This window comes from Podarcis muralis, chromosome 13, assembly GCF_964188315.1.
Source record: "Podarcis muralis chromosome 13, rPodMur119.hap1.1, whole genome shotgun sequence".
NCBI lineage: Eukaryota > Metazoa > Chordata > Lepidosauria > Squamata > Lacertidae > Podarcis > Podarcis muralis.
The window spans coordinates 9,179,658-9,204,789 of NC_135667.1; the positions used below are offsets into that span (position 1 = coordinate 9,179,658).

The 25,132-nt window shown below is 44.9% G+C and overlaps 1 pseudogene; it reads left to right on the forward strand.

Moving 5' to 3' along the window:
• The first annotated feature begins 19,060 nt into the window (after positions 1-19,060).
• LOC144325061 (plasma membrane calcium-transporting ATPase 1 pseudogene) lies at positions 19,061-23,096 on the forward strand (annotated as a pseudogene).
• The last annotated feature ends 2,036 nt before the right edge of the window (positions 23,097-25,132 follow it).

Sequence of the window (25,132 nt, forward strand, 5' to 3'; positions counted from 1 at the left end):
CACTTTGAACATTCACAGAGCTTGCACTGTGGAAGATGGTGTGTGTGTGTGTGTGTGTGTGTGTGTGTGTGTGTGGTACTTTCCCTGGAAGGAATACCAATTTCCTCCTAGGGAGAGGGAAACAGACTCTCAAGACAAGGCTCAACAGAATTTATTTAGCTAAAGAGAATCCAACCCTTGGCTTGCACCAGAAAGTAGGGAGGATTGCTGGCGTCAGCAAAGCAAATCCCATGTACAATTCCAAATGCAACACCTGTAGCTACTTCCATGCACCCAAACCACAAAACTGATCTTAGCTGGATTTCTTCTGCAGGCTACTTGTTTCCCCCCCCCCCTGCCGATTCATTAAAAAACCAGGGGTCTACTGCCTATTATTCCTCAGCAGCCGAACATGCAGTTCATGAAATAACAAGGCCCTGAAAGACCTTGAGACTTTCAGGGAATTGTAGTATTGGGAGGCACCCCAAGGGTCAATCCAGCCCACCCCCTGCAGCGAAACGTGCTGCAGTTTTAATGGCAAACAATTCCTTGCCATAGTTGTAGGTAGGAATTGGGCTGTAGCGATGTGAACGCACGAAATGGCAGGTTTATTTTAAAAGTTGTAGCCCGGCAGAGAAAGTAAATGCTTGTGGAATGTCCTCCCTTAGAGGTTTCAAACAAAATGATAGCTGGAGAGTTTGTGCATAAGTATATTGTGTTAATGTAGGAATATTAGAGCATTTGACAAGTCATTCTGGTTACTCCTTGTTCCTGCACTTCTCAAAGTATGGGGAATCCTGTCTTATAAATAAATGAGCAAATATAAAAGCTGACTTTGCATCAAAGATTGCCACCTTGGTGCTTTTGGGTGCAATTACATCTAAGGGAACCTTCCCTGGTTTCCATATGGTCCCCTCCCTTTGGCTAAAATTAGACTTTAAATAATCATTTTGTTGTATCTAATATATAGAGTGTCACATGTGTTTGGTTGCAGTGCTTGTGGGTGGTGCCAATGGCATTTCCCCCCCCCTGATTTTCAAACATGCCCAGGTGTCAAGATCAACAGCCCCTGGTCTATATAGCATTGACACTTTGTCATCTAAAACATATTACTATAGGTATCTCTAAAGTAGAACTAGGCACAAATTGCATATCTCTTGTTTACACATAATCTTCTCCATGGATGGATTACAAAAACGTCACATGCTCGTGCCCTTGGACGAATCACTGTGTTCTGGACTTCTCTTGCTTTTATTTTGATGCTCTCAATCCAGAAATCACCCAAATCACGCCACAAATCCTCCCTTAATGAATTGTTACCAGTGGACTGTCAACATTGAGAGAATAGTGAGAAAGATTCTCAGGGACACAAAGTCTCTAGGGGCTTGTACAATGTTAGTTCTGAAGGAAATCTCTGAGGAAATAAGTAGCCTTCCATGTGAAACCACCAACAGCAACACGAGCACCATCTTACTCCAGTCATGCTGCATGGTTTTTCTGTTCTTCAAGCCATGCCTGCCCCCTTGTGGGAAACAGGAGGAGAGAGTTCTGAGTCTGGGTTTCATGACAAATTGCTTATTGTGTGAAATGTTATTTATCAGAGATTTGTCAATTCTCCTTCCACCGAAGGGGAATGCTCTCTCAAGGGAGGCTTGTCTGGCACCTTCATTATACACCAGAAAAAAGGGTTCCTCTTCAACCAGGCCTATAATAATAATAATAATAATAATAATAATAATAATAATAATAATAATAATAATTTATTATTTATACCCCGTCCATCTGGCTGGGCTTCCCCAGCCACTCTGGGCGGCTTCCAAAAAGAATATTAAAATACTGTAATACATCAAACATTAAAAGCTTCCCTAAACAGGGCTGCCCTCAGATGTCTTCTAAAAGTCTGGTAGTTGTTGTTCTCTTTGACATCTGGTGGGAGGGCGTTCCACAGGGAGGGCGCCACTACCGAGAAGGCTGACTAACAAGCTATATCCTTTGTGGATGAGGGGGTTATTGTTTTGTTTTCATTCTTGTTTTGTTCTTTATTTTGTGGGTTTCTTTTTGTTATGCATTTTGCACATGGGTCCATAATGAAGGTCCTGCAGGAACAGGCAAATGCCCATGTAGTCCAGCATTGTGTTCTCAACTGTGGCCAAACAGATGCAGAACTTGAATGCAAGAGCCCTTTCCTCACTCGTGCTGCCCACTGGCTGCCCACATGCCGCCTCCTAACGTGGAGCGAGGACATAGACATTCTGATTCAGCAAGGGCCACAGTCACACCATACATTTAAAGGACTATGATAAAGAGTCTTGGGAGCTGTAGTTTGTTAAGGCTGTTGAGAGTGTTTAAAAGGTAAAGGTAAAGGTACCCCTGCCCGTACGGGCCAGTCTTGACAGACTCTGGGGTTGTGCGCCCATCTCACTCTATAGGCCGGGGGCCAGCGCTGTCCGCAGACACTTCCTGGTCACATGGCCAGCGTGACATCGCTGCTCTGGCGAGCCAGGGCCGCACACGGAAACACCGTTTACCTTCCCGCTGGTAAGCGGTCCCTATTTATCTACTTGCACCCGGAGGTGCTTTCGAACTGCTAGGTTGGCAGGCGCTGGGACTGAACAACAGGAGCGCACCCCGCCGCGGGGATTCGAACCGCCGATCTTTCGATCGGCAAGCCCTAGGTGCTGAGGCTTTTACCCACAGCGCCACCCGCGTCCCTACACTCTGTTGAGAGTGTTTAGGAGACCCCTATTCCCCATCCAAAGCTACCATTTCCAGTGTTCTGCAGAAAGAGGGGTTGATTGTTAAACCACTCTGAAATCATAGCTCTGTGAGGGTAATAGGGCCTTACTGACCTCTGGAGGTTCCAGTTGTCAGTCCTGTTCCTGCCAGTGCAGGTTCAGGTAGTCCGAACCAATGCCTAAGCAACCACTCACATGCTGTAATCAATAAGGTTGTGGCCAAATTAAGAGGTAATTTTTTCCCCCTCAGTTCCAGTGCAGATTATTGGTCTAAATTCTCTGAATAATTTTTTTCAGTCTCTTACAGCTGGATCAACTCAGAGAGCAGCTGTGAGCAAAGGAAGGTTTTTGCCAGGCTTCAGATTCACTTCTCTCACTGTGCCTTTCTCTCTCTTACACAGTAATACACAGCCGTGTCCTCAGGTTTAAGGCTGTTCATTTGCAGATAGAGCAAGCTCCTGGAATTGTCCCTGGAGATGTTGAAGTGTCCCTTCACTTTATCCAAGTAGTAAATGTAATTTGAACTGGGGTGTATGAAAGCCACCCATTCCAGGCCTTTCCTAGGAGCCTGTCTCACCCAGTGCATGTAAGTGTCCCCAAAGTTGAACCCGGAGGCTCGGCAGGAGAGGCGGAGGGACTCCCCAGGCCTTTTCACATCCCCTCCGGACTCAACCAGCTGGACCTCCGATTGGACACCTAGAAAGAAAGGCATATTGAGAGACCAGATCCATGTTATGAACACCCAGAATGTACTAGCTTTCTTCAACTGGAAGGGTGAATTTACCTCCAAAAGCTGCTGAAAAGAAAACAAGTTGAAGGAAAACTATCATTTTTCTTGTCTGATTCCTTGAGAGAGTTGAGAGAAAAGCAGTCCCAAGTATGCAGTAGAAGAAAGGGTGTCTGATTGCTTAAAAGAAGAAGATCTCTCTGAAGATTTGCATACCTATCAGTATAGAAGCACCAACGGAGAATTTCGGCAATGGAGGACTGGAAACACAGCTGGATGGACTTTGTAAAAAATAATAATAATCATTCTTTGCTGCTGTGCAGTTTGCACAGTGCTTTACAGTAGTGTGTTTATGTATCCCTTTCATTATAAAAGAGGAACACAGGGTTTCGGAAACTTTGTCACTTTATGCATGTCCTGTGCCTGTATTCTGGAGGGTGAGGAGCAATTTCTTAGCGCACCTGAGCAGGAGCAATATGATGAAATCAAGTGGGTGAAAGTATAGATTAAAAATTAAGTAATAACATAGCTCAGCAACGAAAGAAAATTATTGTGGAATGGATAGTTTATGCATAAATATCTTGCTTTGAGCAAGAATATTCTAACATATGGCAAGGCATTTTGACAGTTCCTTGTTTCAGCCCACCTGAAAGCAGGGAGAACCCTGTGTCCTAAAATCCTTCAACTGCCGAAACTTTGTTTCTATTAAGGGTTGCCCATATAGCTGCAGAAACCCATTCCCTGCTTGAAAAGAGCACTCTTTTGTAGGCAACAGAATACCGTATTTTTCGCCCTATAGGACACACTTTTTCCCTTCCAAAAATGAAGGGGAAATGTGTGTGCGTCCTATGGGGCGAATGCAGGCTTTCGCTGAAGCTTGGAGAGCGAGAGGGGTTGGTGCGCACCGACCCCTCTCACTCTCCAGGCTTCAGGAACACATCCACAGCCAAGACAGCCCTGCGGGAGTTCCCACAGGGCTATCTAGGCAGCGGATAGCAGCCTGCTTCCCAGAGCATCGGGTGCCCTGAAAGCAGAGCGCCCGGCGCTTCGGGAATACATCTGCAGCCTAGGCAGCCCTGCAGGAGGTCCCGCAGGGCGGTCTAGGCTGTGGATAGCAGCCTGCCGCCCGGCATGAGGGGCGCCCTGAAGCAGAGCGCCCCGCCCGCCGGGCAGAGATCCGCAGCGTTCTGGAGCCCAGCGTGTTGGAGCCCTGCTGAGTAGACCTCAGATTGAACACCTATCTGGAAAGTGGTACATTAGAAGGCCTTGATCAGGAATTGAACAGCCCCCCGTTCTGCAAATGAGAAGGAGGGGAGGAAACTGCAAAGATGGCTGGGGGGGGAATTGAAGGAAAGGCAGCACTTCCCCCACTTGTGCTTCTAGAGGCATTTACTGAACATTGTCCCAGGTCTCACAGAGAGTTCTGCCTTTCACTGTAGCTGTGGCTGAGAGGGAGGCTGCCTGATTTAAACAGGAAGATGACCCTGTTTACATACGTCTCTAGATAATAATAATAATAATAAAAAATCACAGGTCCAACTTTCACCACATACCATAACTATATCAAAAGCAAAAATGTTGGTGCCAATAATACACACACACACACACACACGTAACTATTTGGAGATACCTTCATTAGGCCAACCAAAATGCTGCAACCTAGCTTTCGCTTCCCCGGCATCAGTTGAGTTTAGGATTACTCTGTTAATTGTCTTTATGCAGTAGAGTTTATTAGTCTTTGAATAGAAGCAGGGATTCTACATTCTGAAAGCTTCCTGTTTTTGCACACCACTCAATAGATCTTGATTCACTGTGGTATTCTCGGACACAGAAATACATGGCTGAGTCTGCAGCTGTCAGGGAGTTCAGCTGGAGAGAGAGCTCATTCTTGGACTTGTCTGAAGAAACAGCTGTACGGCTCTTCAGGGAAGGAGTATACCACTTTCTCCCATCATTGGGGTCTGTTCCTGCAATAAAATCAAGACCTTTCCCAGGTGCTTGGCGGACCCAGTGCCACACATAATGCTGAGTGGAGATGGAGAAACCCGTGACTTTACAGAGCAGGTTGAGATTCTCTTCAGGTCTCACTATTCCTGGCCCAGACAATTCAAGCTGAATGTCTGATAAGACCCCTTGAAAACAGAGAATTTTTTCAATTAATGTTTGAACAGCATTCAATCCACACATGAAATGAATCAATACTGTACTTGAAATAAATTAACACCCCTTGAGAACAGAGGTTTCAGTGAGCACTTGAAAAAATCATCTAATCACCACATGAAATAGATGCATATTTCTGGACTTCCCACAGTTAAAAACACTTACATTTTTGAGAGGCCACCAAAGAAAACAAAAACAACAAGAACTTCATCATGTTAGCACAGTAATACCCTAAGAAGAGAGGAAAGAAGGGATCTTGAAGTGGGAAGCAAGGGAAGATTTTATATTGAAGTGTATTCTTTTTTAAAACTCTTGGAGATATTTGCATGAGGCCTTCCCCCTGTGACTCCTAACATAAAAGGAGGTACTAGAAGCAATTCTGGTTATAGGGTTTGCTGCTAGCTTCCTTGCTGACTCTCCTCCCTTCCCAAAGTTGTAATAGAGGGACTATTTGCAGAAAGCAAAACCCTTCAATTTACAATTGAAAATGGCTGGTTGAGGCAGGCTTTTCGCAGATGCTTTCAGCTCACTGTCCAAATTACCCTGAGGCCACATCCACACCATGCAGTTAAAAGCACTGTGACACCACTTTAAACAGTTGAACCTTCTCACAAAGCATTATGGGAGCTGTGCATTGTGAACGGTGCTGAGAGCTGTTAAGAGATCCCAATTCTACTCAGAGCTACAATTCCCAGAATGATTTAACAATTGATCCCTCTTCCTAGAAAAGTCAGGGAATAATAGCTCGGGGGGGGGGGGGGGGTAGGGGTCTGTTAACAACTCAGGCACATTTAACAACCATGTACAGTGGTACCTCCGTTTATGAACTTAATTTATTCCGGAAGCCAGTTCTTAAGCCGAAAATGTTCTTAAACCAAGGTGCGCTTTCCCCAATGAGGCTTCCTGCTGCCGGTGCCCTTCTACCGGTCGGCTTCCATTCATCTCTTTCTTCGCCAACTGAGTTTGCGCAGCGACTGAGGATATGGAATAAAAATGTGCCCACAATATCTTTGCTTACTTTATTTTTAAATAATAATCAAACAGCTGCAACTCACCACTCTACACCAGCCAGTACCATACAAAGCATTTGGTCAACTTAAATACAGTTTTCAAAATAATCAATTACCCTATCACATTACTGCATTCCGTGCAGCAGGTAAACTCCCCCTGCTAATTAGTTAAATTGTTAAGATACTACAGGTGTGTTGAATTGTTAAGAACTCACAGATGTGCCACCATGCAGGTTATAATTACAAACACACACCTCTGAGTAGCATCATTGACCACATCAATATTAAGAAAACTCAACATCGTCTTCTGGGGCAAAGTTCGCTAGCCAGAACACCTACTCCTGGTTTTGCAGAGTGTGTTGCCCAAATCATTCATTAACAGGACTGTTCTTAGACCAAGGTACCACTAAGCACAGGCTGAAGAAACAGAGACAAGTTTGAGAAAGTCTCTCAGGGAGTCAACCTCTCCCGGGATTTGCACATAAATAGTTATCAAGAAAACGTCTAAAAAATAACTAGATTCACAGCTGAAAACAGCAACAGTACTTGGATTGTGGTTTTATTTCAGTTACAGCTGAAGGCATCTTGATTTCTCAACACCATGCCTGCCCCCTTTTGAGAAACAGGGAGAAGAAGCGAAGAGTTCTGAGGCCCAGTTTTGGGAGAAGATGCTTAACGTGTGAAATTATGGGTTAGTAGAGATGGGTGAATTTTCTGTCCAGTGAAGTTGGGCAGGGTGGAGGAGCACCAAGCATACAGCTGTACTGAAAACAAATTTAGATAATTTAACTTTGAGCTGTTGATATTTTGAATGAGGGATTGGAGGGTGGGAAGAGAGGTCTAATGAAGTTCCTTCAATGACTTTGAATGTTTTCTGAACAGGGAATTCACTTGTAGTGTGGGGAACTGACAGGACTTTCATTATGCTCTTATGCTCATGTTAAATAGTCTTGGCGTTCCTTATTACAGAAACCTAGATATGTCAATTTTTGTTGCAGAATAAATCACCAGCTATCTGAGAACCACTTCCCCAAGATGGGAGCCATGGGCACACACATAGCGAATGTCATAGCCTAACAGACACTGTTGTTTTCCACCTTGGTTCTTATCCTTGAGTTGGGTGAAGTGGTGAGTGGGTGGGAAATGTCACACATGGCTGTAGTACATAGACACATAGACACACTAACAACATCTGAATAGACCTGTGGAATCCCCCAACAGGTGTGTGTTAAGCTGCAACCCCAATTTACTCCAGAACAAGGGTCCACAGTTCACCAACCATAACACCCGTCCTGAAAGACCTACATTGGCTCCCAGTAGGTTTCCAAGCATAATTCAGAGTGTTGCTCCTGACCTTTAAAGCCCTAAACGGCCTTGGCCCAGTAGACCTGAAGGAGCGTCTTAACCCCCATCGTTCAGCCCAGACACTGAGGTCCAACACTCTCCCTGGGAGAAGTGAGGTTACAGAGAACCAGGCAAAGGGCCTACTCGGTGGTGGCGCCCACCCTGTGGAACACCCTCCCATCAGATGTCAAGGAAATAAACTATCCAACTTTTAGAAGACTTCCGAAGGCAGCCTGGTTTATGGAGGTTTTTAATGTGTGATGCTTTATTATGCTTTTAACTTGTGGGAGCCGCCAAGAGTGGGCGGGGTATGTATGTATGCATGTATGTATGTAATAATTTTACCAGAGTTCAACCTCAGCTTTTGAAAGATGGTATCATTTGCATCTCCAGCTAGATATGGAGAACAGACATACTGGTTTCTTCCTCACCCATCATGCATAGCATAACCTTTTCAAAGTCCTGTCATTTGATGAAGGAGAAAGACCAGGACCACTTTTGGTTTTGTATATTTGGATTGAGAGATTGGGGAATGATGGTTTCTTTTATCGCTTTGTTTTCTGAAAAGCGTTGTGAGAGTGTTCTGCACCTTTGTGTTTGAGAAAAGCAGGTTGTGAAAAGAGAAACACAGAAAGAGGAGATGTGAGATGTGAGAATTGTCATTCTTGATGCCATTCAGATGCCCAGTCTGAAAGAAGAGCATCATCGTGATGGCAGGATTTGCCCCGACAAAGCATTTCCATTGTAACTTGACTAATGACAGTCTACACATTTACAGCTGTATCAGTGGGTGGATATCTCTTTCTGAATGGGAACCCAAGAAAAGACAAGATCAAACTTGTCTCAGTTATCTGAATACAGTTGTGCCTTGGATCCCGAACACCTTGTGAGTCGAAAGTTTTTGCTTCCGAACGCTGCAAACCTGGAAGTGAGTGTTCCAGTTTGTGAACGTTCTTTGGAAGCCAAACATCCAACGGGGCTTCCATGAGTTCCAATTGCCTGTGGGAGCTTCCTGCAGCCAGTTGGAAGCTGCGTGTTGGTTTCCGAACGTTTTGAAAGTCGAACAGATTTCTGGAACGAATTCCATTTAACTTCCGAGGTACCACTGTAGTTTTCTCTGGTCTCTTGCAGCTGAATGAACTTAGCTGCCATAAGCAGAGGGCGGTTTTTGCCTGCCTTCAGATTCACTTCCTCTCACTGTGCGTCTTGCACAGTAATACACAGCCGTGTCCTCAGGTTTCAAGTTGTACATTTGCAGATACAACAAGCTGTTTGAATTGTCCCTGGAGATGGTGAATCGTCCTTTGAATTTATCCAAGTAGGTAATGCTAGCTGAATCTGGCTGTATTTCTCCCACCCATTCGACGCCCTTCCCAGGAGCCTTTTTCACCCAGCTCATCCAGTAGCTGCCAAAGGTGAACTCGAAGGCTCGACAGGAGAGGCGGGTAGACTCCCCAGGCCTTCTGACATCTCCTCCAGACTCCTCCAGCCGAACCTCTGATTGGGTACCTAGGGAGAAAGAGATATACTATTAAGACCCCCTTCATGTTAACCTCAAGATCTGAACACACCCCTAATAGGAAATGGAGAAAAATTACCCCCAAAGATGGTTGAAAGGAAAACAATTGGAAATAAAAGCAGCATTTTCCCAACTTGAGTTTTGAGATGCATTGACTGAAAGTGATCCTGTATCTACAGAGCGTTCTGCCTTTTGGTGTAGCTGTAGCTGGGAGGGAGTCTGGCTGATTTAAACAGGAAGCTGACCGTGCATTTACATATACCTCCAGATAAAAGAGTCAATCAGGCCTTCCACAAATGCTCTCTGTTTTTATACAGTACGTATAAAATGATTTCAAGTATAAAATGAAGGCATGATTTCAGGAATGGCAAACAATTTCTCATGAAATCTACAGAGCAAAGCTGTCAACGCTTCCCTTTTTTTAAAGGGAAATTCTTTTATTCCGGATAGGGTTCCTCACAAGAAAAGGGAAAAGTTGTCAGCTATGCTACAGAGAGCTGTAGGGTAGGAGGTATGAGTTCAATGACAAAAATGGCACTTTTAGGTTCCCAGTACATTAAAAAACTATGAGGAATAGTTCAGCAATGAAAGAGAAATATTACTGTGGAATTGTCTGCCAGTGGTTGTTAACAAAAGGAAAGATGGACATTCACCACAGATTCCTGACACTGATGCCAAAGATTTGGTTGTAAAATGCTGGAAATGTAAGAAGACTGCTATATGATGATGCAAGACAGCAACTGGAATAAAGCCTTACACCAGGGGTGCCCAAACTTTTTTTTCCAAAGAGGGCCAGATTTGATGAAGTGAATGTGCATGAGGGCTGACCAAATTGTTGAGCTTCTTTTAGGATTTTACCCCAAAGTTCTTGAGCTTTTTTAATAATAATAATAATAATAATAATAATAATAATAATAATAATAATAATTTATTATTTATACCCCGCCCATCTGGCTGGGCCTCCCCAGCCACTCTGGGCGGCTTCCATAAAAACCACAAATACAGTAAAATATCACACGTTAAAAACTTCCCTGAACAGGGCTGCCTTAAGATGTCTTCTGAATGTCAGGTAGTTGTTTATCGCTTTGACATCTGCTGGAAGGGCGTTCCACAGGGCGGGCGCCACTACCGAGAAGGACCTCTGCCTGGTTCCCTGTAGCTTTGCTTCTCGCAATGAGGGAACCGCCAGAAGGCCCTCGGCGCTGGACCTCAGCATCCGGGCAGAATGATGGGGGTGGAGACGCTCCTTCAGGTATACTGGACCGAGGCCGTTTAGGGCTTTAAAGGTCAGCACCAACACTTTGAATTGTGCTCGGAAACGTACTGGGAGCCAATGTAAGTCCTTCAAGACCGGTGTTATATGGTCTCGGCGGCTGCCCCGAGTCACCAGTCTAGCTGCCGCATTCTGGATTAGTTGTAGTTTCCGAGTCACCTTCAAAGGTAGCCCCACATAGAGTGCATTGCAGTAGTCCAAGCGGGAGATAACCAGAGCATGTACCACTCTGGTGAGACAGTCTGCAGGCAGATAGGGTCTCAGCCTACGTACCAGATGGAGCTGGTAAACAGCTGCCCTGGACACAGATTTGACCTGTGCCTCCATGGACAGCTGTGAGTCCAGAATGACTCCCAGGCTGCACACCTGGGCCTTCAGGGGCACAGTTACCCCATTCAGGACCAGGGAATCCTCCACACCTGCCCGCGTCCTGTCCCCCAAAAACAGTACTTCTGTCTTGTCAGGATTCAACCTCAATCTGTTAGCCGCCATCCAACCTCCAACCGCCTCCAGGCACTCACACAGGACCTTCACTGCCTTCACTGGTTCTGATTTAAAAGAGAGGTAGACCTGGGTATCATCCGCATACTGATGAACACCCAGCCCAAATCCCCTGATGATCTCTCCCAGCGGCTTCATGTAGATGTTGAAGAGCATGGGGGAGAGGACTGAACCCTGAGGCACCCCACAAGTGAGGGCCCAGGGGTCTGAACACTCATCCCCCACCACCACTTTCTGAACCCGGCCCAGGAGGAAGGAGCGGAACCACTGTATAACAGTGCCTCCAGCTCCCAGCCCCTGAAGATGGTCCAGAAGGATGTTATGGTCGATGGTATCAAACGCCGCTGAGAGATCCAGCAGAACTAGGAAACATCTCTCACCTTTGTCCCTAGCCCGCCGGAGATCATCAACCAGTGCGACCAAGGCAGTTTCAGCCCCATGATGAGGCCTGAATCCCGACTGGAAGGGATCCAAATGGTCCGCTTCTTCCAGGCGTGCCTGGAGTTGTTCGGCAACCGCTCGCTCAATCACCTTGCCCAAGAATGGAAGATTTGAGACTAGGCGATAGTTGGCCATCGTGGCCGCATCTAAAGATGGTTTTTTAAGAAGCGGTTTAATAACCGCCTCTTTCAGTGGGTCTGGGAAGGCTCCTTCACGGAGGGAAGCATTCACCACCCCACGAAGCCCATTGCCCAGTCCTTCCCGGCTAGCTTTTATAACCCAGGATGGGCAAGGATCCAGGAGACAGGTGGTTGGTTTCACTCGTCCAAGCAGCCTGTCCACATCCTCGGAGAAGAAGAGTTTGGATTTGATATCCCGCCTTTCACTCCCCTTCAGGAGTCTCAAAGCGGCTAACAATCTCCTTTCCCTTCCTCCCCCACAAGAAACACTCTGTGAGGTGAGTGGGGCTGAGAGACTTCAAAGAAGTGTGACTGGCCCAAGGTCACCCAGCAGCTGCATGTGGAGGAGTGGAGACGCGAACCCGGTTCCCCAGATTACGTGACTACCGCTCTTAACCACTACACCACACTGGCTCAAGAATTGAGCTTTTCTAAGGATTTGACCCCAATAAATAAACTGTCTCAGGGGTCAGATAAAACCAGCCAGGGAGCCAGATTAGGCCCCCGAAACGGACTTTGGACATGCCTGTTTTATCTAATCAAAACTTGAAGAAAGAATGGGAATGTGTAGGTGAATATATGGTAAAACAGTTCCAAAAGAATGATATGTTTAGACTGAAATCCACAAAGTTATGATAAAAGAGGTACAAGATTTTATGGTTAATATTTTAAGTATATTGTTTAAACACAAATTAAAGGATACAGTAACAAACTTAATGATGCCAAACTCAGGTGGATGGAAGTCACAGGGATATAAAAGGGTGAAATTCATCAAGGATAATTGGGGCAAGAGAGAGAGAGAGAGAGAGAGAGAGAGAGAGAATGCAATGCAAAAGTGTTAAAAGATGGGGTTTTTATTGTAACATTGTAGTAATGTAAGAATAAAATAAAATAAATGGAAAATAATAATAATCTGGGAATCAAGCATATGGTGAGGAAGCTTGCTTACTTGATGGAGCTCTGCTAGCTCCTACAAATGCAGGTTTGAGGTTATGCCTGCTAATGCTAAGGCAAAGAAACACACAGTCCCAAACACAGGCAGAAGGAGTGGTGTCGGAGGATTGAGGGTGACCACTGTATGTGAAGTCTCTGAGAGTGGGGCTTGTGTGCATGTCCTTGCCACTTCCCTGCTAGGCTTTGGGTCCAACATTCACCGCATCTCATAATTTCATCGAAAGCAAAGATGTTGAGTCACATAGTAAATGCCCATACCATGCCTTCATTAGGCTAATAACCAAAATGCTGCAACATAATTGTTCCCTCCCCAGCATCAGCAGAGCACAGGATTGCTCGGTTAAGTATCTTTACACAGTATATTCATTACTCAGCAATTACAAGCGGGGATTCCGCATTCGGAAGCAGTTCCTCCCTTTTTATACACAGCCCCAGTAGACCTTATCTCACTGTGGTATTCTCGGGCACAGAAATACATGGCCGAATCTGCAGCTGTGAGGGTGTTCAGCTGGAGGGAGACCTCGTTCCTGGAGTTGTCTGATGAAATGGTTGCACGATTCTTCAGAGAAGGGGCATACCACTTTCCCCCGTCATAGGGGTGTGTGCTTCCAGTCCATTCTAGCCCTTTCCCAGGTGCTTGGCGGACCCAGTGCCACACATAATGCTGAGTGGAGATGGAGAAACCTGTGACCTTACAGAGCAGGTTGAGGTTCTCTCCTGGCCTGACCATTCCTGACCCAGACAATACAAGCTGAACGTCTGAGAAGACCCCTAAAAGCAGAGAATATTTCAATTAATGTTTGAGAGCCATCCAATCTCCTCCAATACTTCTCAACTTTCCACCAAAAATACACTTACATTTTGGAAAGGCTGCCAAAGAAAACAAGAATAAGAAAAACATAATGTTAATGAAGTAATGTCTTAGTGATTTGGGGAGTGGAAGCATGTGAAACTTTTATATTGAAGGAGATTCTTTTGAAACCTCCTGGAGATATTTGCATGAGGCCTTCCCCCTAGTGGCTCATGACACATAAAGAGGGTATCTGGAAACAGGTTTGGCATCAAGGTTTATTGATGGCTTTGCCACTGCTTCAATGCAAACACGTGCATAGAGATAATTTGTAATGGATGGTGTATGGGGGGGGGGTGTAAAATCCAGCATTTTGGATGTGGAGGGTGCTTTGAAAGGTTTTTGGTTCTAGTGACAGATTTTTATTTCATTTTTTATTTTATACCTCAGACCTGCTGATGGTGGCTGGCCTTGGTTTTCAGCCCATTACCCCATACCATGAGGCCACACTCACACCATGCAGTTAAAGCACTGTATCACCATTTTAAAAATGCATAGGTTCCCTCAAAGCATTATGGGAGCTGTGGTTTGTGAAGAGTGATAGGAGTTCTTAGGAGACCCCTATTCGCCTCCCAGAGCTACAATTCCCAGAGTCAGTTCCTCTTCCCAGGGAGCTCTGGGAATTGTATCTCTGGGAGTGGGAATATTGTTCTCCTAACAACTCAGGTACATTTCCCCACCATGAATCATTATCCAAGGACTGAAGAAACAGAGATGAGTGTGGGTATGTCTCTCAGGGAGTCAATCTTTCCTGGGATTTGTACATAAACAGTTATCAAGGAAATGTCTAAAATATAATTAGACTCACAGCTGAAAACAGCAACAGTACTTGGATTGTGGTTTTATTTCAGTTACAGCTGAAGGCATCCTGTATTCTACACACCATGCCTGCCCCCTTGTGACAAGCAGTAGGAAAAATTGAAGAGTTCAGGGGTTCAGATGAATGAATTTTCCTTCTAGTGAAGTTGGGCATTGTAGAGGAGCACCAAGCATACAGCTGTACTGAAAACAAATGTGGATATTTTAATTTTGAGTTGTTGTTATTTTGAATGAGGAATTGGAGTATGGGGAGAGAAGTACTATAAACTTCCTTTCATGGCTTTGAATGTTTCTGTTTTCTGAACAGGGGATTCAGTTGTAGTGTGGGGAACTGACAGCGTTAAAAATAGGGTGTGTGGGCATGTGTAAAACAAAGATTTGGTAGTTTGTGAGTAGAAAGATACTCAAAGGGGAGAATTTCCGCCTGGATCCCATTCAGATGACCACAATAAAGGAAGAACAGCAGCAGCATGATGGCAGGTTTTGCACCTGTCCTAGGTGTTCATTATATCATGGCTGGAGAGACTCGTGGCATGTACAGCTGAATGGAGGGGTAGCTGTCTTTCTGTCTTTCTTGAGTACTGAACTTTGAGTTGCTGATCATTTTTGTAAATTTCACATTCTTCCCCTTTAAAGTTCTATAAAGAACTCATTATTAATTTGCTGGTGCCTGGATGTTACTGCTTTCTCCTATTAGAGAAGAAATGAAGTTGTTTTGGGATACTCCTTTGCTGAGGATAGATGTTGCTGGATCAGACCTCTCATCAGACCCAGGCAGCATGGCCAACTCTATTGGGGACCACATTCCCAATAGTCCAAGCCAGGATGGAGCCCTCATCTAAACACAGCAAATAGTATTCCTGAATAGTGTGCCCCTCAACTTGATTCTTATCCTTCATCTCAGTGGAGGGGTGAGTAGGTGTCACACATGCCTGTGGTACACAGACACAGGTACACACAAACCATATCTGGGTGCACCTAAGGAAATGAGTTGTGTGCTAAGCCACCCACCTCAGCTTACTCCAGAAGAGGGGTCCACAAACCACCAAACACAACAGTTTAGCAGAGTTCCATTTCAATTCCATTCTCATCTCCAGGCGGCTATGGAGGACAGATATTTTGATTTCTTTTTGGTCCATCAGCCCCAACCTCTCCTTTTAATTCCTGTTGATACATGATGGAGACTGAGCAGGTTCACTTTTCATTTTGTATATTTTGGATGAGGGGTTGGGGAATGAGGGGAGAAGTACTATAAAATGCCTTTCGTGTCTTTGAAACTTTTCTATTTATATTATTTTTTTAAAAAAATATATTAAAGATTTTCTAGGTTTACAAAAGTACATTCATTGTCTCTTTTTTCAGGGTGTAAAGTCTTTTCAATTACATTTAATATGAGATTTTCTGAATGGGGAATAAATCTATCCTGCAGGGAACTAGCAATTACTCTCTCTGTGTGAAAAGCAAGTGTGGTTTGGTAGCTCGTGAATAGAGAGACAAAGAGAGAGGAAAGGTGAGAATCGTTTTTCTGGATCCCGTTCATATCTGAAACAATCACAATCTGAATTAAGAGCAGCATTACAATGGCAGGCTTTGCCCCTGACCTAGCTATGTATGTATTATAACATGTCTAGAGAGAGCCCACACATTTACCGCTGTAGAGATGGATTTCTGTCTATCACAACACAAGATCAAACTATTGTCCCAGCGACCGGAATCAATCTCTTTAGTCTCTTGCAGCTGAATAAATTTAGCAGCCATGAGTGAAGGAGGGTTTTTGCCAGGATTCAGATTCACTTCCTCTCACTGTGTGCTCTTGTACAGTAATACACGGCCGTGTCCTCGGGCTTCAGGTTGTTCATTTGCAGATACAACAAACTGTTTGAATTGTCCCTGGAGATGGTGAATCGTCCCTTCACTTTATCCCCGTAGCGAAAGGTAGTGGACTCTGGATTTATTTCTTCCACATATTCCAGACCCTTCCCGGGAGCCTGTCTTACCCAGCTCATCCAGTGGCTGCTAAAGGTGTACCCGGAGGCTCGGCAGGAGAGACGGAGAGACTCGCTAGGCTTTTTGGCATCTCCTCCAGACTCCTCCAGCCGAACCTCTGATTGGACACCTAGGAAGAAAGAGATATACTATTAAGACCCCCTTCATGTTTACCCTAGAACTGAACACCCTAGAACTGATAAAGTGGAGAAAAATTACCCCCAACGATGGTTAAAAGGAAAACAATTGGAAATAAAAGCAGCATTTTCCCAACTTGAGCTTTGAGACACATTCTGCCTTTTGCTGTACATGTGGCTGGGAGGGAGTCTGGCTGATTTAAACAGGAAGCTAACCCTACATTTACATACGCCTCCAGATAAAAGAGTCACACAAGCCTTTCTCAAACTCTCCCTCTCTGTTATTATACAGTAAGCAGGCATGATTTCGGGAATGGCAAAGTATTTCCCATCAATAAGGAATAGAGTAGGGCAGCATACATTTCTCCACTGAAAATAGGGACATCTATTATTATTATTAGGGACGCGGGTGGTGCTGTGGGCAAAACCTCAGTGCCTAGGACTTGCCAATTGTATGGTCGGCGGTTTGAATCCCCGCGGCGGGGTGAGCTCCCATCTTTCGGTCCCTGCTCCTGCCCACCTAGCAGTTTGAAAGCACTTTTAAGTGCAAGTAGATAAATAGGTACCGCTTTATAGCGGGAAGGTAAACGGCGTTTCCGTGTGCTGTGCTGGTGCTGGCTCACCAGAGCAGCTTCGTCACACTGGCCACGTGACCCGGAAGTGTCTCCAGACAGTGCTGGCCCCCGGCCTCTTAAGTGAGATGGGCGCACAACCCTAGAGTCGGACATGACTGGCCCGTACGGGCAGGGGTACCTTTACCTTTACCTATTATTATTATTATTATTATTATTATTATTATTATTATTATTATATTTTGCACCACCAATCTGACTGGGTTGCCCTAGCCACTCTCAGTGGCGTCCAACATATATAAAATATAAAATCATTTGTTGTTGTTCTTGTTTCGTCGTTTAGTCGTGTCCGACTCTTCGTGACCCCATGGACCAGAGCACACCAGGCACTCCTGTCTTCCACTGCCTCTGGTATAAAATCATAATAAAACCATAAACATTAAACATTAAACAATATCCCTTTATAGGGATATTTATAGTTATTTTTCTCCCTGGCTCGAGGGGTCGCATAACTTCATACCCTCCAACCGGGGGTGTTCACCAGCAGCCGGGGCAGGTGTGTGTGCATGCATACCAGGCGGGGGAAGAGTGTGCTTGCCCAGCCCTCGCCACCACCAGGCAAATTTCCTTGTATATCTGTCACTCCTAGATTCATTGCTCCTGCCAACCACAGAGGCTGATGATAGTTCCCTTTTGTGGCTGAAGAGGAACGGGATGCCGGCATGCTCACCATTCCTGGCCGGTCGCTAGGCTGAAGCCATAACCTCAGTTCATGACAGCTCCAAATTGTTCTTGGCCACCCAACCTGACCCATGGTGACCTGTAGCTGCCTAAATGTGACTCAGAGGAGGTCAAATCCCTCTGGATATGTCCAATTTGACTTGGGATTCAACTGTATCCAGTGCACAGCATTATTGGTTATTCATAATCTTTTCCTCCCACAAATGTTCTGTTTTATTTTTCATCCCACTTAAGGTGCAAGGGTGCCCCTACAGATGGTAATAATGCAGTAACACTGGGGAAGCATCTCAGAAGAACTAATAACGTAGAAGTGTCTTGTGAGTGGATCCAGTATAAATCTACCACTATTACAGTAGATATACCCTCCCCCCCTTAAAAAAGCCCTGTCTGTTGGGGTCCACAGCTTCAGAAACCATCTTTCATAGTGAAGGTGATCAGAGAACAGCACGAGAGAATTAACCCCCCTCCCCCCCAAAAAAAGTTTAGACTGGGGGCAGGAGGAGAATAAGAATTCACCAAGCAAAGTTAAGGCCACCTGGAAACAGCCTCATAATTCACCAGAGAAACTTAAAGCGATGACAAAACAGCAGCAGAATTCATCAACAAAGTGAAAGAGATAAGAAAACAGAATCAGAATTTAGAATTCTGAACTCTACTCACCACACCTATGAGTGACATGTACGCTCAGAGCTGAGGAAATGTGACACAAGCCATGATTCATTGGCTGCTGGCAGGATTCCGATTCCATTTCTCATCCTCCTGTAACTGCCGCTTTGAGGAGACATAAACCAACATGGGGAAATGAAAGAGCCTGAAATACAGAGCTGTGTTTTACACCCTTTTCCTGAAACGTAGAGCTAGTGATCCCAGGCTGTCAGGACAGGGCTGAGCTGGGAACATGGAGCAAGAAAAGAACTGAAGCAAACACACAGAACATGTGTCTCTAGGTGTGGAAATTGAGAATAAATGAAGATCTGAGCCTATCGTTCTTGCCTGGTTTAAAAAAAAATACAGAAGGTAATCTAAAAGAACTCGTGTAGACACGTAAATGATGATGGATCTCTGAATTTAAAAGGCCCTCTGCTATTGAGCTGACAGTACCCCCTGCTGTCCTCTGTACAGACCAAGTGGGGGTGGGGAAAAACCCCTTCCTTGATTGTGGATACAGAATAGCAGCCATCTTGATTCTCTCATTTCTTTCTGTGGAAGAAGACAGGATGATGGTCACTAGAGACACTGCTGATAAAAACTTTGGGGTCACTCTCTCAGAGCTGCGACACCTGATGGAATACCGCAAGTCCGAGGCAGTGCAGAAAATAAAGGAACTTTATGGCGATATCTTTGAAATCTGCAAAAGACTGAAGACTTCACCCACACTTGGAATCGTTGGTACCCAATCAGAAGTAGAGCTACGGAAAGCTGTATTCGGAAGTAACTTTATACCACCTAAGAAGCCCCTAACTTTCCTGGAATTAATGTGGGAAGCACTCCAGGATATGACACTATGTATCTTAGAAGTTGCAGCCATCATCTCCCTGGGACTCTCCTTTTACCAGCCACCTGGTGGGAATCTTGCAGCATGCCATGCGGAAGGGCCCGGAGGGGAAGAGGAAGACGAGGAGGCTGACTGGATCGAAGGGTTTGCAATACTTTTATCTGTCATGTGTGTGGTGTTGGTAACTGCCTTCAATGACTGGAGTAAGGAAAAACAATTTAGGGGGTTGCAGAATCGCATTGAAAGTGAGCAGAAGTTTACTGTTATCAGGCACGGGGAGTGCAAGCAGGTGCTAATAGCCGAATTAGTGGTTGGGGACATTGCACAGATCAAATATGGTGACCTTTTGCCAGCTGATGGTTTGCTTATCCAGGGGCATGATCTGAAAGTTGACGAGAGCTCCCTCACAGGGGAATCAGATCACGTCAAGAAGTCATTGACAGAGGACCCAATGTTACTTTCAGGTACCCATGTGATGGAAGGCTCTGGGAGAATGGTTATTACAGCTGTGGGCATAAACTCACAAACAGGGATCATCCTCACTTTACTCGGAGTCGGAGATGACCAGCCAGAGAAGAAGCAGAAAAATTCAGGAGACATGACTCCCGGACACAGCAAGGAATCTGCCCCAAAGCCCCGCAAAGTGTCTGGAAACCAGGTTGAGGACGAGGAAAGTGGCCAAAAGCATACATCACACCCAAAAGAAAAATCAGTTCTGCAAGCAAAACTCACACGGTTAGCCCTTCAGATTGGCAAAGCAGGCCTGGCAATGTCAGTGATCACAGTCCTCGTCCTTATTGTTTTTTTCCTTGTTCAAACCTTTGCGATTGAGAAGCGTGCTTGGACTGTTGAATGCACACCAATTTATATACAGCACATAGTGAAGTTCTTTATTATTGGAGTGACCATTTTGGTCGTAGCTGTTCCAGAGGGTCTGCCACTGGCTGTCACCATCTCCCTTGCCTATTCTGTGAAGCAAATGATGAAGGATAATAACCTCGTGAGGCACCTGGATGCCTGTGAAACCATGGGAAATGCAACTGCAATCTGTTCTGATAAAACAGGGACTTTGACCATGAACAGAATGACAGTAGTCCAGATTTTTATTGGTAGCGCACATTATAAAGCTGTCCCCACCCCTGAAATGATTCGGCCCACCATACTGAGTTACTTGCTTGAAGGCATTGCTGTAAATTGTGCTTATACATCTACAATCCTGCCTCCTGAAAAGGAAGGAGGACTCCCTCGCCAAATTGGCAATAAAACGGAATGCGCCTTACTTGGTTTGCTAATGGAACTGAACCAGAATTTCGAAGCTGTAAGGGCTAAGATAACGGAAGAGACGCTGCACAAAGTGTACACCTTCAACTCCGACCGGAAATCGATGAGCACAGTGGTGAAGAAACCCAATGGCAGCTTTCGGCTGTACAGCAAAGGAGCTTCCGAAATACTGCTTAAGAAATGCACCCGCATATTGGATGCCAGTGGCCATTCAGGACCTTTTTCCAAAAAAGACAGAGAAAACGTGATCAATAATGTGATTGAACCAATGGCCTCTGAGGGACTCCGCACCATAGGCCTGACATTCAAGGAATTCCCAGCTGCCTACTCAGAACCCAACTGGGACAACGAGGATGAGATTTTCAAGGACTTGACCTGTATTGCAATTGTAGGCATCGAAGATCCGGTGAGACCTGAAGTTCCTGATGCAATAAGAAAATGCCAGAAAGCTGGCATTGTCGTACGTATGATTACTGGGGATAACATCAACACAGCTCGGGCAATTGCTACAAAATGTGGTATTCTGAAACAAGGGGAAGCCTCTGTGTGCATGGAGGGTCATGATTTTAATCGGCTGATACGTGGCCCAGATGGAGAGATTAAACAAGAGCTAATGGACAGAATTTGGCCTACTCTTTGTGTCCTTGCAAGGTCCTCACCTGCCGACAAGTACAACTTGGTCACAGGGATCATTAACAGCAACATCACCGAACAAAGGCAGGTGGTAGCAGTGACTGGAGATGGTACCAATGACGGGCCTGCATTGAAGAAAGCCGACGTTGGCTTTGCAATGGGCATTGCTGGAACTGATGTTGCCAAAGAAGCTTCTGATATCATTATCACCGACGACAACTTCTCAAGCATTGTCAAAGCTGTCATGTGGGGTCGGAATGTGTATGACAGCATCTCCAAATTCCTTCAGTTTCAGCTCACTGTTAACGTGGTAGCCGTTGTAGTCGCTTTTACTGGTGCGTGTGTCACCCAGAATTCCCCTCTGAAAGCTGTTCAGATGTTGTGGGTCAACCTCATAATGGATACCTTTGCTTCTCTTGCTTTAGCAACAGAAAAGCCAACTGAAGCTCTGCTGTTACGCAAGCCTTATGGGAGAAATAAGCCTCTTATCTCCCGCACGATGCTGAAAAACATTTTGTTCCACGCCATTTACCAGATGGCCGTTATATTTTCCCTTGTTTTTGCAGGTGAAAAATTCTTCGATATAGAAAACGCGAGAAATGTGCCCATGAATTACCCTCCCACCCAGCATTACACCATTGTATTTAACACATTTGTAATGATGCAGATTTTTAATGAAGTCAACGCCCGGAAGATTCATGGGGAAAGGAATGTTTTCTCGGGGATATTCAGTAATACCATTTTTTGCTTTATCAGCGTGGGAACGTTGGTCGTACAGGTCATCATTGTTGAGCTTGGAGGGAAGCCCTTTAGCTGCACAAAGCTTTCACTGGAGCAGTGGTTGTGGTCCATCTTTTTTGGCCTAGGGACATTGATATGGGGACAAGTGATCGTATTTTTCCCAAATCGTTATCTGTGGTTCCTGCCAACGTTTGGTGACAGACCACCGAAAGAGGACATTATTCAAGAAGAAGAAATGTATGAAGAGATTGACTATGGTGAGCTGGAAATGCGTCGAATCAGCCAGTCTTCATGGTGTAGGGGTGTGAACAGAGTACAAACTCAGTACAAAGTAGTAAATACGTTCCGTACTCCCCCTTATGAGGTACACCGCTCAGCTAGTAATAAAACCATCTAACAGAACACAAGTAGTGATTCTGAAACCTCCTTCACTTGTTGCTGCAGTTGGTTTTTTTTAAAAAAGAGAGTTATGTGCACAGTAGCTCTAGTAAGAAACAGATGGGAATTTCTCCAGCATGGTGAGCATGCCATATTTTTTTTTAAAAGCTCTCTTACAAAATAGAAATGAATTTACTAGAAGATACTGGTGGTGCAGGTGGACGTAAGGAACCAAAATAGCAACACAGCTCAACCTTACGTCCTAGATGGGTCCGAATATTATGTTAGCAGACCTTTGCTGGATCTTGAGACTTTAAATGTATTATTATTTTTTTGCACGGGGTGTCTTCAAAACAATACTGAAGTGCCTCTCTCTGTCCCCTCTCTCTGTATATATATATAGATAGATAGATGAATATTGCATAACCTTTTAGTTTGGTGCCTGTTCATGCTTTCAACTGATAACAAATGGCTGAGTTGCTCGAGGCCTTCAACTGCCTGCTTGGAAATGCACTGTTTCCCTCAGTATTTCAGACCATTGTTTTATTTTTTTTAGCTGCTGGGCTCCGATTCATATGAGAGTTGAGATGGGATAGATCTGTCTACAAGTAGGCTAAGTGTATTTCCTTGCTGTTCTTAATAGTTGCTTATGGGAGAAGATGATTAAATAATAAAGATTGCTAAAAAAAAAACTTTTTATAAGAAAAAGAATCCAGTCAAATATGTTATAAAGTCTTAGGATCATAGGATTGGGAAGCAACTCAGATGTCATCTAGTCTAACCCCTTGCTATTGCAGGAATCCTGCTGCTGCAGCATCCCAGAGATATGGCCCTAAAGACTCTGCTTAAAAATGGTCCTCTGTACAGTAGTACCTTGGGTTAAGTACTTAATTCGTTCCAGAGGTCTGTTCTTAACCTGAAACTGTTCTTAACCTGAAGCACCACTTTAGCTAATGGGGCCTCCTGCTGCTGCCGCGCTGCCGGAGCACGATTTCTGTTCTCATCCTGAAGCAAAGTTCTTAACCTGAAGCACTATTTCTGGGTTAGCAGAGTCTGTAACCTGAAGTGTATGTAACCTGAAGCGTATGTAACCTGAGTTACCACTGTAAATCCCCCAAATGCACACCCAAGTGAAGCCTGCCGGCTCTGTTGGGCCTGTACCCTGAAGAGTGCCCACATCCATGGCTGCCTGCAATTGGTCTAACTGAGCAGGTGCTGGGATTCAATTCTCCTGGCCAGTAAGGAGGCCTTTTCTGGCTCCCATTGGCTAGACAAAAACCTCCACACAGCCATCACCCGCTGAGACAGCATTCAGGGAAAGTGGCAGCTGGCCTGGAATGCAGAACATCCAAGTGTCCTATTTCCCAGGGACATCCCTAATTTAGAGAAACCGTCCCAATTTCTGATTTCATCCTGGAATGTCCCACTTTTCCTTGGGATGTCCCTATTTTCATTGGAGAAATGTTGGACGTATGGCGTTATCCAATCTCCAAGCCGTCTGAAGGCAATCCTGTATAGGGAAGGGGTTTTTTTTTTAAAAAAAAAAATGTTTATTGTTTTATTATGTTTTTATATATGTGGGAAGCTGCCCAGAGTGGCTGGGGCAACCCAGTAAGATGTGTTGAGTATAAATAGTAAAATTATCATTATGGAATGGGACGTCCCTATTTTCATCGAAGAAATGTTGGAGGGTATGGGAATGCCATTTTGTTCAGTTTACAATGCAGGGCGTCAAACTTCAAAGAGCTGAGTCAAGTGACGCAGTGGAGGGGAGGAACATATAGCATAGGCTACTAGCAGAACTCTCTCAACTCCCAACACATGAGAGAGCCTGCTGGACCAGGACAAAGGCCCATCTACACCAGCATCCTGTTTTTGCAGTGGCGAGATACCTATGTTGTTTATTAAATTTGTATATCTCCCTATATCTGTAGATCTCAGGGTGGTCACAACATAAAATTCCGAATACAAAATACATCATAAAAATAAGAAGAAAAGCAAGCCAATAATCTCCCCCTCCCATAACACATTTAAAAAGGCGTCAGATGTACCCTGCCTATTTGTCTGTCTATATCCATCTGCCATTTAACTCATCCAGATATCTCATGAATGGCAGTGGTGTGCCCTCTAGAGTCCATGTGTGTCTGCTGCAGAATTTCGTTTGCTCTTCTCCATCACCCGATCTTCTCATCCTACCCCAAATCCTCCTGCCTTCTCTTTCTATCAGTTCCTCTTCCTGTCGCCATACTCCACCACCCTCTGTTTTTATGTTCTCTGTGGCCGGTTCCAGAGATGGGGAGCCTCCCATTGCTGTTGGACTACAACTTCCACCATCCCCAACCATTGTTTAGGCTAGAGTAACTAGTGTTGTACTAGTGTACAACAAACCTAGGGAGATTTGGAAAGTCATAGGTTGCCAAACCATTGCTTATATCAGGGGCTGGAGAACCAATTTCACCCAAGAGCCACATACCCCTTTTGGCAAGCTCCTGAGAGCCACATCTCAAGGTCCAGAGACAAGTAGCTATGACAGCAAATGTGATTACAGTGGTACCTCGGGTTACATATGCTTCAGGTTACATACGCTTCAGGTTACAGACTCTGCTAACCCAGAAATAGTGCTTCAGGTTAAGAACTATGCTTCAGGATGAGAACAGAAATCGTGCTCCGGCAGCGC